The sequence below is a fragment of the Octopus bimaculoides genome, chromosome 7 (genome assembly GCF_046866305.1).
Source record: "Octopus bimaculoides isolate indiv1 chromosome 7, ASM4686630v1, whole genome shotgun sequence".
NCBI classification, from domain to species: Eukaryota; Metazoa; Mollusca; class Cephalopoda; order Octopoda; family Octopodidae; genus Octopus; species Octopus bimaculoides.
Genome location: NC_142934.1, coordinates 37,242,151 through 37,257,895, shown reverse-complemented (window position 1 = coordinate 37,257,895; position 15,745 = coordinate 37,242,151). Strand labels below are relative to the sequence as shown.

The 15,745-nt window shown below is 34.0% G+C and overlaps 1 protein-coding gene across 5 annotated transcripts in view; it reads right to left on the bottom strand.

Moving 5' to 3' along the window:
- Positions 1-15,745, bottom strand: part of LOC106869668 (putative 3',5'-cyclic phosphodiesterase pde-5) — a 362,634-nt gene that overhangs the window by 132,189 nt on the left and 214,700 nt on the right. The window lies entirely within an intron of this gene.

Here is a 15,745-nt window from a genome sequence, read left to right as displayed (position 1 = left end):
AACAAATGTTTTCCTCACCACCTCACCACCGTCAAAAAATAATTTCTCTTCCGAAAGAGAATGACATCTCTTTCTTTCAATTTTTCATTAGAATGTATGGAGACACTATGTTGTCCTAAAAAATGTTTAACTTTACTAGCTTGATCGATTTGTGACTAAGCCTGGATTTAATTCCATTTTATACAAACTTTGCTATCAATTATATAGATAATTGCAAAGATGGTCTGTAAAGACAACTTATTTTAATACAATATTTATGTGAACATTTTCATAAATGTTTCTCAAAATTCACCATTAGTCATGGTTTAGGTGGCTATGGCAGCTACTGGAAGGTCTCACCTCGTTTTTGTGCCCTCGGGTATTAAAATTAACATTCAGTGATATATTAGCGACATTCTGGAAGCTGAACTGCTTCCATGGGGTAATGAGCACTTTCAAGGTGCATCTTGGAGCCTCCAGCAGGAATCGACACCATCCCACAGCTCCAAATAGACACAACACTGGATTCAGAAAAACATTCCGTCGTTCCTAGGCAAAGGTGCATGGTTCCTAAGAAGACCCAATCTCAATCCGTTAGATTTTGCTGTTTGGTCCAATTTGGAGACGAGGGTCTTGAGCACTCCTCATGCTTCGTTCGACGGTCTGAAGGCAAAACTGCATCAGGAATGGGCTTCGATTCCGCAAGGACTGTTGCGTGACGTGTGTGAAGCATTCGCCCCTAGACTTAAGGTTGCGATTCGAAACAGAGGTGGTCATATCGAATAAATGAGGTAATGTCATAATTGTGTTTCCTTTACCATTGCATTACAACACTCGAACCCGTAATATAACTATATTTCTCTTACGCTCATCACAAACACGAATTACAAAATAAAAAAAGGTCATTTCAATTGAAGTTGAGCTGTAACTTTGCACGTGCACACAGCAAGAAATGACATAATTCGTATTGAAGTTTTACCTAGATAGATAGATAGAGAGATAGAGTGTGTGTATATGTGTGGTGTGTGTGTGTGTAAAAGAAGTTATTTTAGATACCTTTCTTAATTCCAAAATAATAAAAAATTTGAACAATACTTTCAAAATTGGATTTCAGCCATGACTGTTAAGCCCCCCCCCCCAAAAAAAAACTGTATGTGCGCATTTGTAGAGGTGATCGCGCCTTCAGTTAGGTATGGGCATTTGAAATCCAGGAGTTTATCTTAGGTTTCATTCCAGTTGATAAAACAATCGTCTAGGTATCTTTCCCAGTTTTCTCTTATATACTGGGGGACTGGGGTTCCAAATTTTTGGAGCGAAAGTTCATATAGGGTAGATTCAAAGAAACCCATTATTAGGCTCGCAAGGACAAGCGCTGCTTTCGTTCCCATCGCAATACCGCATTTTTAGTGGTAGTATGTTGTATCGAATAGGAAGTAATTGTTTTGTAGGATGAACTTCAGGGATTCAATGACAAAAGTCTGGTTTATGCGGCCCGTGAGGACATCGGGGTATTTTTCTAACCAGAACTTTATTGCCTCTATTCCGTAGTCATGTGGAATGTTAGTGTAGAGGTTGATGACATCAAAGGAGACTAATAGAGCTTCTTCGGTGGTGGTTTTTGGTAGATGCTCTAGCATGAGCTTCTTCGGTGGTGGTTTTTGGTAGATGCTCTAGCATGTCCAGATCGTCTCTAATGAAACTTTTAATGTATTTGAGGAAAGGTTCCACAAGTATGTCCAGAAAGTTGCTTAGGTGGTGTGTTTCACAGGCTGGGCCAGCAATAATAGGCCTTAATTTTAAGTCTTCTGGTGTTGGGATATTTATGGGTTATTCCACATGACTACGGAATATTTATGGAATATTCGACATGACTACGGAATAGAGGCAATAAAGTTCTGGTTAGAAAAATACCCCAAAGTTCTCCCGGACCGCATAAACCAAACTTTTGTCATTAAATCCCTGAAGTTCATCCTACAAAACAATTACTTCCTATTCGATACAACATACTACCACCAAAAATGCGATGGGAACGAAAACAGCGCCTGCCTTGCGAACTTAAGAATGGGTCTCTTTGAATCTACCCTATATGAAACTTCGCTCTAAAAATTTGGAACCACATTCCCCCAGTATACAAGAGAAAACTGGAAAAGGTACCTAGACGATTGTTTCATCAACTGGAATGAAACCTATAATAAACTCCTGGATTTCAAATCCACACTGAACAATATAAACACCAACGTCCAATTTACAATGGAATATAGCAAGGAACAGCTCCCATTTCTGGACATTTTGATTTTTAAAAAGTCCAACAATCAAAGTGCAACTGGTATTTACTACAAACCAACAGACTCAAAACAGTATCTCCTTTTCAGTTAATGCCATCTTAAACACACCAAAATAAATAACCCATTCAATCTAGCAAAAAGGATCTGTACAAATGTATCTGACACAACCACTCGGGAACTTCACCTACAAGAACTCAAAATAACACTCATTAAACGTCAATACTCACCTACATTTATAGAACATGGAATTAAACGTGCCAAGAAATTGGACACAAACACACTAAGGACAACAAAACAAAATACCACACCTCACCTTAAATCCCTCCCATGCATATCAAACCACAACCCCAGAAACAATGAAGCATACAACACAATTATACAAAATCTCCTGCTCACTCAAGACCCGAAAATGAACAGGATCCTAAATACACACAAACTACTAAAATGCAAAAAAACAAGACAAATCACTCAAGAGACTCCTAATAAATGCAAAACTAAACTCAATACATGCGATACCAACAATTATAAAATGCAGACGACCTAATTGTGGTACATGCCCATATCTAACTGAAGGCATTTAAAAAATTATACTAAGGAGCCAGTTGCCCCCCTTGCCACCTGTGGCCTCCCTTGGTTCGCTCTCTAGACTCATTCTTATTTTTCAAACATCCAAAATGACGAGACCCCTTTGTCACGAGGATTGATTACGAGAATTGTACGAATTACGAGAATTTGTCACGGGAATTGTACACTGTCCTTTGAAAAGCTAATTTAAATAACCGTTCGATTTCACGACATCCATATAATATGTATATATTTAAAAAAGATATTAAACTATATGAAACGAAAGTATTTCTCTTCCACTTTTTATATTTGTTTTCCACATATTTTCAACCTATATATATATATATATATATATATATATATATATATATACACATACATACATACATACGTACATACATACATACATACGTAAATGTCGAACGATTAAAATGAGTGCTCAACAACGCATTGGTGGATAGAAAATTTTGTATTTTAAGACTACCATTCGTTTCATATTAAGATATATATATATATATATGATCATGTTTTAAATACATTAACGTAACATCCAACCACCCACCCTCGATAATACGGGGATTGGTTAAGAATATTTCAACAAGAATTTCTAGATTATCCGCTAATAATAAAATTTTCGAATCACATGCAACTTATTATAATGCTGCTCTAGCTAGGGCTGGGTACCGTGAAAAAATTCAGTATATACAAGAAGCAGACATACACAACACTGGTAACTCCTCCAATTGTAATACATATTGTACACCAACACAACGTCACGGTTTGAGAAGTCACTCAGATAAAGAATAGAGGCCAGGAAGAATTGATCATGTCTATGCACTACCAACGAAAACCATTTGACACACGCAACATAATAACCCAACGGCATGTTCCAATCCTGTACAACTCACTCGATCAAATAAGCCTAACAACAGATATAGGAATCAGGATATCCCGATTTTCGGTTCGCATGTTCTAACCAAAATCGCTGGAAAATGTTTTGCCGCTTTGGACAAATGCTTTCCTAAATCTAATCGGTATCACGCTATTTTTAATCGGCACACCGTGAAAGTATCCTACGCTCTGCTAATTTAGAGCAGCTTATGCATCGCATAAACAATAGCAAAATGCGGCAAAGGTTCAATAACCCATCTATTGGATCTAGCGAACATCTGCATCTAAATACTAACCAAGGAGATGTAAACCGTAATAATAAACACCAATTACGACCATATTGTAGTAATAGAAATACTTATGATACAGCTAACACGGTAACAACGTCGGTAAATGGAGTCGGGATTGCCTTATATACAAATAAATACGATAAATACTCATGCAGAAATGAATCAAAATGTCCTTATATGAATCTCTGTATGAATACAAATCTTGTATGTAAATGCACCGTGCACACAAGGGGAGGGCCGTATTTTTACATTGGACAGACGGCTGATTCATTTAAGAATCGTTATCGTAGCCATGCCGCCAGCTGTAAGACAATCAATAAGAGACATTCAACATCTTTGGCAGATTTTGGATGGCGACTGAAGGAGGATAAAATGAAGTACAGCATAGGTTGGTCCATAGTAAGGCACGCGAAACCATACAATATAATTTCCAGGAGATGCCGTCACTACTCCAAGGAATCCCTGTCTATTCTGTGGACTAACAAGAAGATCATTAATAGAATTTCTGAAAGACTCTCGAGATGCCTACACGCATATAATTGTACTTTCGTACAATGCAATGGGAATAAAATTTCAGTAACTGTTAACATAATTTAATTTACGTTAAGGTAGGGATGTCTTAAGTTTACTTTTAACCTCCCCATTTTTACAAACACCAACTAGATAGTTAACTCGCTTTGTGATCATGAGTGCACCAAGCCTCACGTGGGCGTATGCTTGTATGAGCGAGCGAGTGTACTCGCGCCATGAAGCTTGTCCGAGGTATTATAATCCATATTTGTTAACGGTTATTTTTTATATTTTTCTCGGTGTATTGCGTGTTCGTTTCTCTTTTTTCCCATCTGTGATTTTATTTTTGATCTTATTTTGATTTGATTTTCCCTCTGTCTGGCTGTTTTTCTTTCTACAAAACGAAAAGTTACATTGCAGAACTGTTATTTGAACGAGTTGTATCTATTCATCACCTGACGAGACACATCTGAACCGCCGGATGCTCCTGAACCAATTGTTGAGTGTCCCACCCATGAGGGATTGATGCTAGATGTGTCGAAACAACAGTCGTGATAAATAAATTCTCGTATATTCCATCTTCCGCCTTTCATTTGGCATATATATATATATATATATATATATATATATATATATATATATTGTTGTACTTGGGGATGGTCATATTGCCAGTTTAGCCAATAAAAACACACGCACTGTATATTTGGTGTTAATTTGCTTCAGCTTTATATTACATTAATCTTAATCTTATTTCGGCCAGAGTTCTTTCGTCACACTTCTGTGACCTCATCAGTGGTCCTTTGTTTCCTTCTTTCTTATGTGTGTCTCACCTTGCTAACTATCAGCCATTTTTTCAATATGTATATATATATATATATATATATATATATATATATATATATATATGAGTTAAAGAAAAGACACTATTAAATAATTCAATGAAGAAGAATTTAATTCATACCCTCCAGAAAATAAATATATCATAAAAACTTATTCAAAAAATCAATAAAATACAAAAGAATAACTAGTAAATGGTATAAAGTGACTACGCATGTTTCGTGGCTATATTTTCAAATAGATAACTACTAAAACCAATTCAATTAATAATTCTATTAATAATCAAATCGGTCTACAGTTAAATCTATTCAAAAATATAGTCACTCGTCAGGTCTAAAATAAAATAAAAATAATAATAATAAATCAATGTACGTATTGTAACTTATACTAAATATCTAAAAGATATTTGTTCTAACAATAAATAAATAAATAATCGAAAAACATTTAACAATATTTCTTAAAGTAAAAACACAACTTATCTTTATAGAAGAAACGCTGTAAACTAAAATTTTAAACGTATGTTTTAAACGTAATACGTAGACCTTAGCGTATATACGAAATATATAGCGTGAAAATACAACGTAAATAAAAAATTATGGAATAATAAGATAGAAATATGTATTTAAACCCTTAAGATGACTTAATGTATTTTAGATGTGAGAATAAGGAAAAATTAACTGTAGTATTTCATTTACTTAAAATACTAAAGTCTAAATAACTTAAATCTAAAATACGTACAATACATTATATATTATATACAAAATGAACCTAAATTACAATAATTCAATCTATTTCCATTAATTAATTATTTTATAAACATCTTAGTTTAATGTTCTAAATATGTAATATGTCCTTTATAATTTCATGCTAATTTATACACATTTTACTACTACAAATCATAATAACTAGGACAATTAGTAATATAAACTAGGGTTCATATAAATACACAACTGAACTAAACTTATTATATAAGTAATTTAACTTATGTCTGCATTTAATTTTTCGTTCATCTAGGGAATTAATCAATTTTTTATTATCAGTTAATATATCCTTAAATTCATTAGTACATAATAAACAAGAAGCACTAAACTATTCGATAAGATTTAGCCTTACAAACTATCTCCCAATTTAAGTTGTGCATGATATTTTTAGATTTTAGTTCCCATATATATTTACTAAGGCCAGTAGAATTAATTAAATTTCTATTCTTAAAAGAATTCATATGTTGAGCCACACGTAATTTAATTTTGCTAGAAGTCGACCCTATGTAAATAGTATTTAAATCATAACTATTCATACTAATATCAAGCAAAATCATTACACATTTATATACTACATCCTCCAAATTACAGTTATTATTAAATTTACATTTATTTTTATCTCTACATGTACAATTAATTATGCTCTGGTCTGTATTATTATTATTGGAATAATTACTTGATTTGTTTTTGTAAAACTTATTCAGTTTAGGTTTATTAAAAGAAGAAATAATATTACCAACATCATTAGTAGTAGAGTAACCAACTCCAAAATTATCATTATATTTTTATCATTATATTTTTTATTATCTCTAATGAATACCTCAGTTATATTTAAAATCTCTTTAATAATTTTTGCTTTAACTTGAGCTCCATAAGGAATAATTACACAAATTTTGTTCTTATTATTTATATTATTACATTTATTTTTCATATTAAAAAATTTATTATTATCAATAAAAGAATTAAATTTAATCTTATTTTTAGTCTACTATTATTATATTTATGCTTTGTATTATCATAATCCCTATTATTAATTCTATAATTACCTAAATAAAACTTAAAATTATTTATGTTAGGTTTATTATTATAAAAAACAGGAATCATTGAGAATATAATCTTTTATATTATAATTATATTAAGAATTATTAAAGAATTTAATATTATTATTATATCCCGTCTCCCGCAGGGCTTCATTATAATAAGATGTGTGTTTTTGGAAAATCTCAAAACCAGAAGAAAGCAACGATATTCTTTTACCGATATTATCTGTCAAAAATTTCTTAATTGAGGGTGGATGATTACTATTAGCATTAATATATCAAATGTTTTCATTAATTTTATGGAATGGTTGGGTCTTACCTGTTATTAAATTCAAATTAGCATCTAAGTACTTAACATTATAGTTCTCATTATATGCAGTTATGCTTAATCCATATCTTTAAAAAAAACTATAAAGTTTCTTCTTTTATAATTCTAATGTTCTATTGGTGCAATCCTTAATTGTTAATAAAAGGTCATCCCTATACAAAGCCCCATCCAACTTTAATTTTTCTAATTGAAGTTCTGGTAATAAATAAATACCCACTAAATCAGTTGCCTGTGCAGAATCGGGTGCTTCCATAGGTATATCAAAATAGTCCCTAGTATCCTTCATAGCCCACAGTTTATTATTATATCTAATCAACGATTTCCTAGCCATTTTTACTACATTAACTTCATCATAAGTCATACCTACCTTATTAATTGCATAAATTAGGGCCTTATTGAGTACAACCTCATTAATAGAAGAATAATAATTATCTATATCTATATGTATGAATTTATATCTTTTTTATCTTTAATATCATTAAACCATTTTAAAGTATCATTAGTACTATTCCAAAGTTTAAGGTAATTAATTTCATTTAATTTAATATATTTATCTAAAATGATCTTACTTAATTTATCTAGATCTGATTTACTTGGACAAATAAGTCTAACTTTTGGGTCAGAATAAAAATTATCCTTATGGTCTTTAAAGTAATTCTAGGGTGCATAGATACGTAAGGTTCAGTTTTATTATCTAAACTATATTTTACCATAATTAATTTGGAATTCTTATTTATATTATAAAGAGTATTTTCTAGAACAATTTTATATTTTTTGTTTATTTCTTTCTCTAATAGGTTATCATATAATTTAACATCTAGTTTATACAAGTTTCTAGTTTTATCTGATTGTACTATAATTCCTTCCATATTATGTGTTTCTTTTATTCTAATAGCTAGATTTCTTAAATATTCATTATGTCTGTTTGAGTATTTTATGAAATTTAATGTTCTTCACCACCTTCCAAATCTTATCCTCTAAAACCTGTATATCCATATTATACGGGGGTTCCTTTCTAGATTTAAATTTTGAATTGATATAATTAGAATTCTCTACATCGTTAATATTAGATATATTACAATTATTGTAGTAGGCTTTCCATTTAATCCTATTAATAAAATCTTTAATATTATTAATAAGTTTCAAAATATATTCCTTTCTAGATGGTATAGGAATATCCTTCAAAGATGAATTCCAAAACAGCGGTTCAGTCTTACCTGTAAGTTCCATAACTAACGAAATTGAGAGTTAAATACAATCGATAAACGTTAGTTATAAAAAGAAATATAATAATAATAATATTCGGGAATAAATTCCTAAACTTACAGGTAAAAATTCAATTTAGCAATACTAAATCAAATTTCCCAATATAAAATATATGTATATAATTTTAAAAAAAACACTATTAGATAATTCAATAAAGAAGAATTTAATTCATACTCTCCAGAAAATAAATATATAAAATCTTATTTCAAAAAATCAATAAAATGCAAAAGAATAACTAGTAAATGGTATAAATAACTAGTAAATTGTATAAATATGGCGTAAATAATATTTAGGCCGTATTTTCATGCGATATATTTCGTATAAACGCTAAGTTCTACGTATTACATTTAAAATATACGTTTAAAATTTTAGTTTACAGCAATTCTTCGATAAGATAAGCTGTGTTTTTATTTCAAGAAATATTATTAAATGTTTTTCTATTATTTATTTATTTATTGTTAGAACAAATATTTTTTTTTTGGATATTTAGATATTTAGTATAAGTTACAATACGTACATTGATTTTTTAATTATTATTATTATTTTATTTTAGACCTGACGAGTGACTATATTTTTGAATAGATTTAACTGTAGATCGATTTGATTATTAATAGAATTATTAATTGAATTGGTTTTAGTAGTTATCTATTTGAAAATATAGCCAAGAAACATGCGTAGTTATTTTATACCATTTACTAGTTATTCTTTTGTATTTTATTGATTTTTTGAATAAGTTTTTATGATATATTTATTTTCTGGAGGGTATGAATTAAATTCTTCTTTATTGAATGATTTAATAGTGGTTTTTCTTTAAATTATATAGTGGGAAATTTGATTTAGTATTGCTAAATTGAATTTTTCCCTGTAAGTTTTGGAATTTATTCTTTAATATTATATATATATATCAATTAGAAAATGGAGGATAATATGCTGAACCCAACTACTTGCAGACAGTGTATCCCGTTGAATTCATTAATTTGATTCATAGCTAAAGTGACAAAAAAAGAAAAAACCCAAAGTACAGGTGTTTATGACAAACCATGTTATTTTGCCAACTGGGTTTACATATAGAAGTACAAAGTACATAAGAAATTAGAGAATGAACAGAAGTTTAATCTTACAGCTGTTTCGGCCTAGATTTGCATGCCCCATTCTATCCGAATAGTTCTTCCCGGAGTGATTATCGGATGACATGTTGAAATGGGGTTACATGCCCGAACCGCTAGGCCTCTTCAGAGATTCACAAAGGGTTTCATACAAATATAGAGCAAGAGGTAAAAACAGAGGTGCAGTAGAGACAAGAACAAAAACAATAGCAAAAATAAGATAGAAATAAAAATAAAAAATAAAATCAAAATCAAAATCAAAATAAAAATAAGGGTGCAGCAGGAAAAAAAAATAATAAAAAATGCATAAATGAAAAATGAAAGTATAGCATATGGGAAATGTAAAAATATATAAAAAAAAACAACTTAAAAATACAAGGCACACAAAGAGCCTACAAACATTATAAATAGCTATAGACGCTCCAATGCATATATATATGTGTGGGTTCATGTGCATAACCTTACTCGGATATTCCCTTACTCACATGTGTACATAATCAAGTATTTATACACAGGCATTCCACCATATACGCGGTTTGTGGCATCAGCGCTATCTGCCGTATCTAGAAAGCTGTAAGTGTTTTTTTAAAAAGGAAGTTTTGCTGAGTGTGTGTGTGTCATTTCTATATATTTTGGAAGGGTCTATGTGGAAGTTCATTTTACACGAGTTATTAATGTTCTAGTAGCAATAACAGTGATGATGATGATGATGATGATGATGACAACAACAATAACAACAACAACAATAATAATATGCCAAATTTTCAAACTTTGCGGTGTAGGATATCCTGTTGCTTCTTCCAACGGTTCGAACATTCTGCTGCTAATGGGGGAGGGTTAATTACTACCGTTAACTTCCATCCTTCCAATTGGGCAACTATTGTTTTAAACTGTCTACGCTTAGCTACAGTTGGATAGACACTAACCGGTCAAGATGCTAGTACTAGCGTGCTTGCGTACACCCCCCCCCCCCACACACGCGTGCTATGTATATCTCCCCATACTCACACTCATGCGTGCGTGTATGTATATACACATGCACGCGCGCAAGCACACATCTCTTAATTCAACTTTATACTCACACTGAGGGGGTAAAATTCTTAATGTAATGGCAATAGAATTAAATTGGTAGACTTTTAAGAAGACTATAAACAGATAACAATAATAGTAATAATAAGGATAAATAAATAAATAAAAAATCACCATCCTTATGTATATACATATAGATATACACGCATACACACACATCCACATATACATATATACCTACATACACACACACATACACACACACACACACACACACACACACACACACACACACACACACACACATATATATATATCCTCAGTTCGGTTAAAACAAGGGGCGTTAATTACTATAGGGATAATAAGGGAGGGTATGGTCCTAAGGTTAATTACCCTACCTAGCTATCATCGGTTTACATAATTGAGTAAATGAGTGAATAAATAGTTGTCACTGCTACTGCTGTCACCACCAGCTACAGGACCCCACCGTATGCGATATCGCTGGCTGGTTAATTAATACATTGGTTTAGATGGGTAGATAAGTAGATAATAATCGATCCGACGGACAAACGATGAATAAGACCGTCCAAATCCTGGCAGAATGTCGCTGAGTACCAGAGGCCCTAGTACGTAAGAAAAGCTGATACATAGATACATACACACATTGTTAAATTTAAAGAGAGAGGAGGGACACAGAGGAAGTGAAAGAGAAAGAGAGAAAGGAAGAGAGACAGTACATACAAAGATTGAAAGAAAAGTTGATACATAGATACATAGACACATTTTTAAATCAAAGACAAATAACTACAGCAAATATTGGAAGCCACTTTTCATTACTACACGAGGATAAAATTAACTTGTAAGTGGCTGAGTACTCCACAGATATGCATACCATTAACGTAGTTCTCAGGGAGATTCAGCCTTATATGGCCGGCTCCTTTCAATTACAGCTACAACTCATTTTGGCCAGCTGAGTAGATTGAAGCAAGATAAACCTTCAAGTGGTTGGAAGAATACGAAAAAAGATCCTATATTATTTATCTTCATACAGAGAGAATGTTTCTTAAACATTTTTCACTTATATTTCAAAATATCCGTTAGCCGCATCAGTCATAGTTCATACACAACTAGACTCAACACTACCTAAGCATGTTTATATATTTCACCTTTCATAATCATATTATGTATATCCGAATATGTTATATGACACTCACTCCATCTAGTCTTCTGTAACAATATAATATTCTTCTGATATATTTTTTTTTATGTATTCTTCTTTCACACTGAGGAGAATGGTAATATGCAATTAATTTTTTCCATGTTTCTTACATGTTAATATTACCGCTCGAAACGATCGTATGCATGGATTAAAATTTTATAAAACTTTTAACACCTTCTCTTCTCCATCTTTAATTGTTTGTTGAGTTTATATAGGATACGTGTTCTATAAATGCTCTTAACATTTTCATATTTTAAAAAATACTTACAATAGTAAGCTACCAATTTAATATGAAGAATCTTTATTAGAAATCTAGCTTTGGAACCCCGCAAAGTAAAGGATGGAATAGAACTCAACCTTTTCTCATATATATGTGTGTGTGTGTGTGTGTGTGAGTGTGTGTGTGTGTGTGTGTGTGAGAGAGAGAGAGAGAGAGAGAGAGAAAAGGTAGAAGAATAATGTAGATTTAGTTCAAAAAAAAAAAATTTTCTATCAACACACCACCACCATTATTATCACTATAGCTTTCAGTAATAAACACATTTCATTTCTGCCCAACTGTTTGTTTATATCTATTTTTTCTTGCTGTCGATGTATCTCTACTCTGACAATACAAATGCTCTTTTTCTCTCTCTCTCTCTTTTAATGTAACTGCCTCTCCTGTCCATCTCTCTCTATCTGCCCTTTAACCTCACCACCAGAACATCACCCTTTGCTAAATATTGTATCCTAAACATATCTCTTTCTCTTTACCTTTCCCTCGCTAACACTTTTCTCTCCGTCATTCTTCTCACCGCGTTTTCTCTCTCTCTCTCTTTTCGCCTCTCCTTTCAACTAACCACGTGACGCATGTGGCCTTATTTTACATCTTTCTCCATTTCTTCCTTGCTTCTTTCTTTTCTACTCACACTCCTCCCTCCCCCCTCTCTCTCCACCTACACCTCTCTAACTAAAGTGTAACGGGCGAACGAACAAGTAGATTATTATATAGGTTAAAATATCAGCGTCTTTAGAACAAAACTTTTGAATGCTGTCCGCCTGCATACATCCAGCATCTCTGTCTATCACCTACTCCCACTCTGCTTGTTATTTTACCTTTCTTTCCCTCTGGCATGACCGACAAGTCACACACACATTACGTTTTATTATATGTACGATATTTAGAGGATATGAACAGAAGAAACGTTGGGATCTACTGATGTCGTGACAGTAGGTTTTCTATTCTCAGGCCTAACGGAAAAGGTTTCGGGTTTCCTCCTCAGCACAAAATGAACATTGATCGGTGAAGGTTCTCATTGTAACACAAGTATGATTATTATTCGTTCGATTAGGCTGAAATATCCAAATATCGGCTCATACGCGTATTTTCTACAAGTGGTCACATGACCTGGTCACGTGATGGTCAAGTTTTTCTGGCTTTACGCGGGTTATTCAATCCCATCATGTGACAGACCAACTTAGCGCTCACAAATTATGTTTGTTCGCTGGAAGTCTGTCAGCTTTAAAAAGAGAAATCTTTCCTGCTATTCTTCAGTGAGGTGGGAAGCGCGATTGAGTTCGAATCTCAGTATGGGGTGAGGAGGGTTGTTCAGCAGAGAGCATTGACGCGCTTTTGTTTCGTCAAGCACACATCACCAAGTTCCAACTGCATGAGAAACCAATATGCATATTTTCTGACAGTATCATTCAATGTGTACTATCTTCCGCTGTACTTTCATTTAACCGTTTGAATAAAGTGTGGCAATCAATTACAACTTGTATACTCATATTTCTTTTCGCTGTTATACCTGACTCATTTGGAACCAACGCTACTGTTTCATGCGTTCCATGCCAAAATGTCCAAGATGCAGAAGATTGAGGATCTTTGGCTGCAAGCTATGTGGAATCACAACTCTAGATCCATGTATAAGGCATCCATGACAGATACTAAGTGAGTTTGATAACTTACGGAACTTGTTGACTTCGTCATTGATCTCCATGTTCTTTGGTGGCCAGCCTTCACGGACGTAGCGCATCACTGTAGATATCACTGGATCTTTCCCTGACTCTTGACGGAGGACGTTAGCATCCACAGGTTGGACTTGAATACTAAGAGCTTTGATGGCACACACCATGTCTATGTCTTCACCATTTTCCTTTCTGTCAAAGTCGTTATCATCACCGAATGGCAAGCGACTGAGGGCATCAGCATTGCCATGATCTGCTGATTTCCGATATTCAATGGTGTAGTTAAACTGGTTCAGCCACAGGGCCCATCGTGCTAGTCTGTTAGCAGCGAGAAGTGGCGTCCCTTTCCTCGGACTGAATAGTGATGTCAGTGGCTTGTGGTCAGTCACGAGTACGAATTTACGACCGTACAAATACTGGTAAAACTTCTGCAAGCCAAATATGATAGCTAGGGCTTCCTTTTGAATTTGACTGTAGTTACGCTGTGCAGAAGTGAGAGTCTTGGACATATTGGATATTGGGCGCTCGCTTCCATCAGGATAGCGGTGAAACAGGACTGCTCCAATACCAACGTTTGATGCGTTACAAGCCAGTCCCAAAGTTTTGTTTGGATCGAAGTGTATCAGAACTTGACTTGATGAAAGTACATTTTTCAAGTGATCAAAAACTGACTGTTCCTCATCTCCCCACTTCCAAATAGTTGACTTTTTCGTAAGGCAATAGAGTGGCTCTGCTATACTGGCTAAGTTTGGGATAAACTTTCCATAAAACTGAACTGAACCTAGGAAAGATTTCAAGCTTGATTCGTTCGTTGGAGATGGCATCTTTAAGACTGCTTCGACTTTGGATCCCTTAGTGATCCCTTCAGCCGACAAAATGTGTCCAAGGTATTCTACACTGGGTAGTGCAAACTGGCACTTTTCACGACGACATCTGAGTCCATTGTCGCTTAGACGTGTGAGCAGACACTTTAGGTTGTTTAAGTGACTGTTTGCATCTTTCCCACTGACGAGCATGTCATCCTGGAAGACGGCCACTCCAGGTAGATCATGGGTCAGGTTTTCCATGATCTCCTGAAAGTAACCAGGTGCTGACTTGATTCCGAAAGGGAGTCGTTGTTGCAGGAGTACTCCACGGTGAGTGCTGAGTGCGAGTCTGCGTTGACTTTCTGGAGCCAGCTTGATCTGATTATAGGCATCAGCAAGGTCTATCTTTGTATATCCGAATCCACCTCCGAGTTTCTGCATCAGTTCAGCAGGGAGTGGCATTGGATGACGGTGATCAGCAAGTTGGTCATTAATTCCCACAGAGTAGTCACCACAAATCCGTAGTTTGGGCTTCAGGTTGCTTGAAGCGTGTGCTTTACGAATCGGTACCACTGGCGTTCCGTATTCATTGAATTGGACTGGCTTCCAGATTCCCTTGGCGATGCCTTCTTCGTAACCTTTGGCCAGGTCATCACGAAGAGCAAATGGGACCGGACGTGCCTTGTGAAAGACTGGTGTTGCGTCCGATTTGAACTTCACTTCCAGTTCAAAGTTCTTGAGACATCCCAATTCTTGCTTGAAAAGATCTGGAAATTCATCACACATGTTGTGACAATCTTGCTGCAGGGAAACATAGGGCTCGCTTGAGGTCTTTGGATACATCCCTTCTGCACCTTCCCTCTTAGCTTGGCTGTCTATGCTTTTCA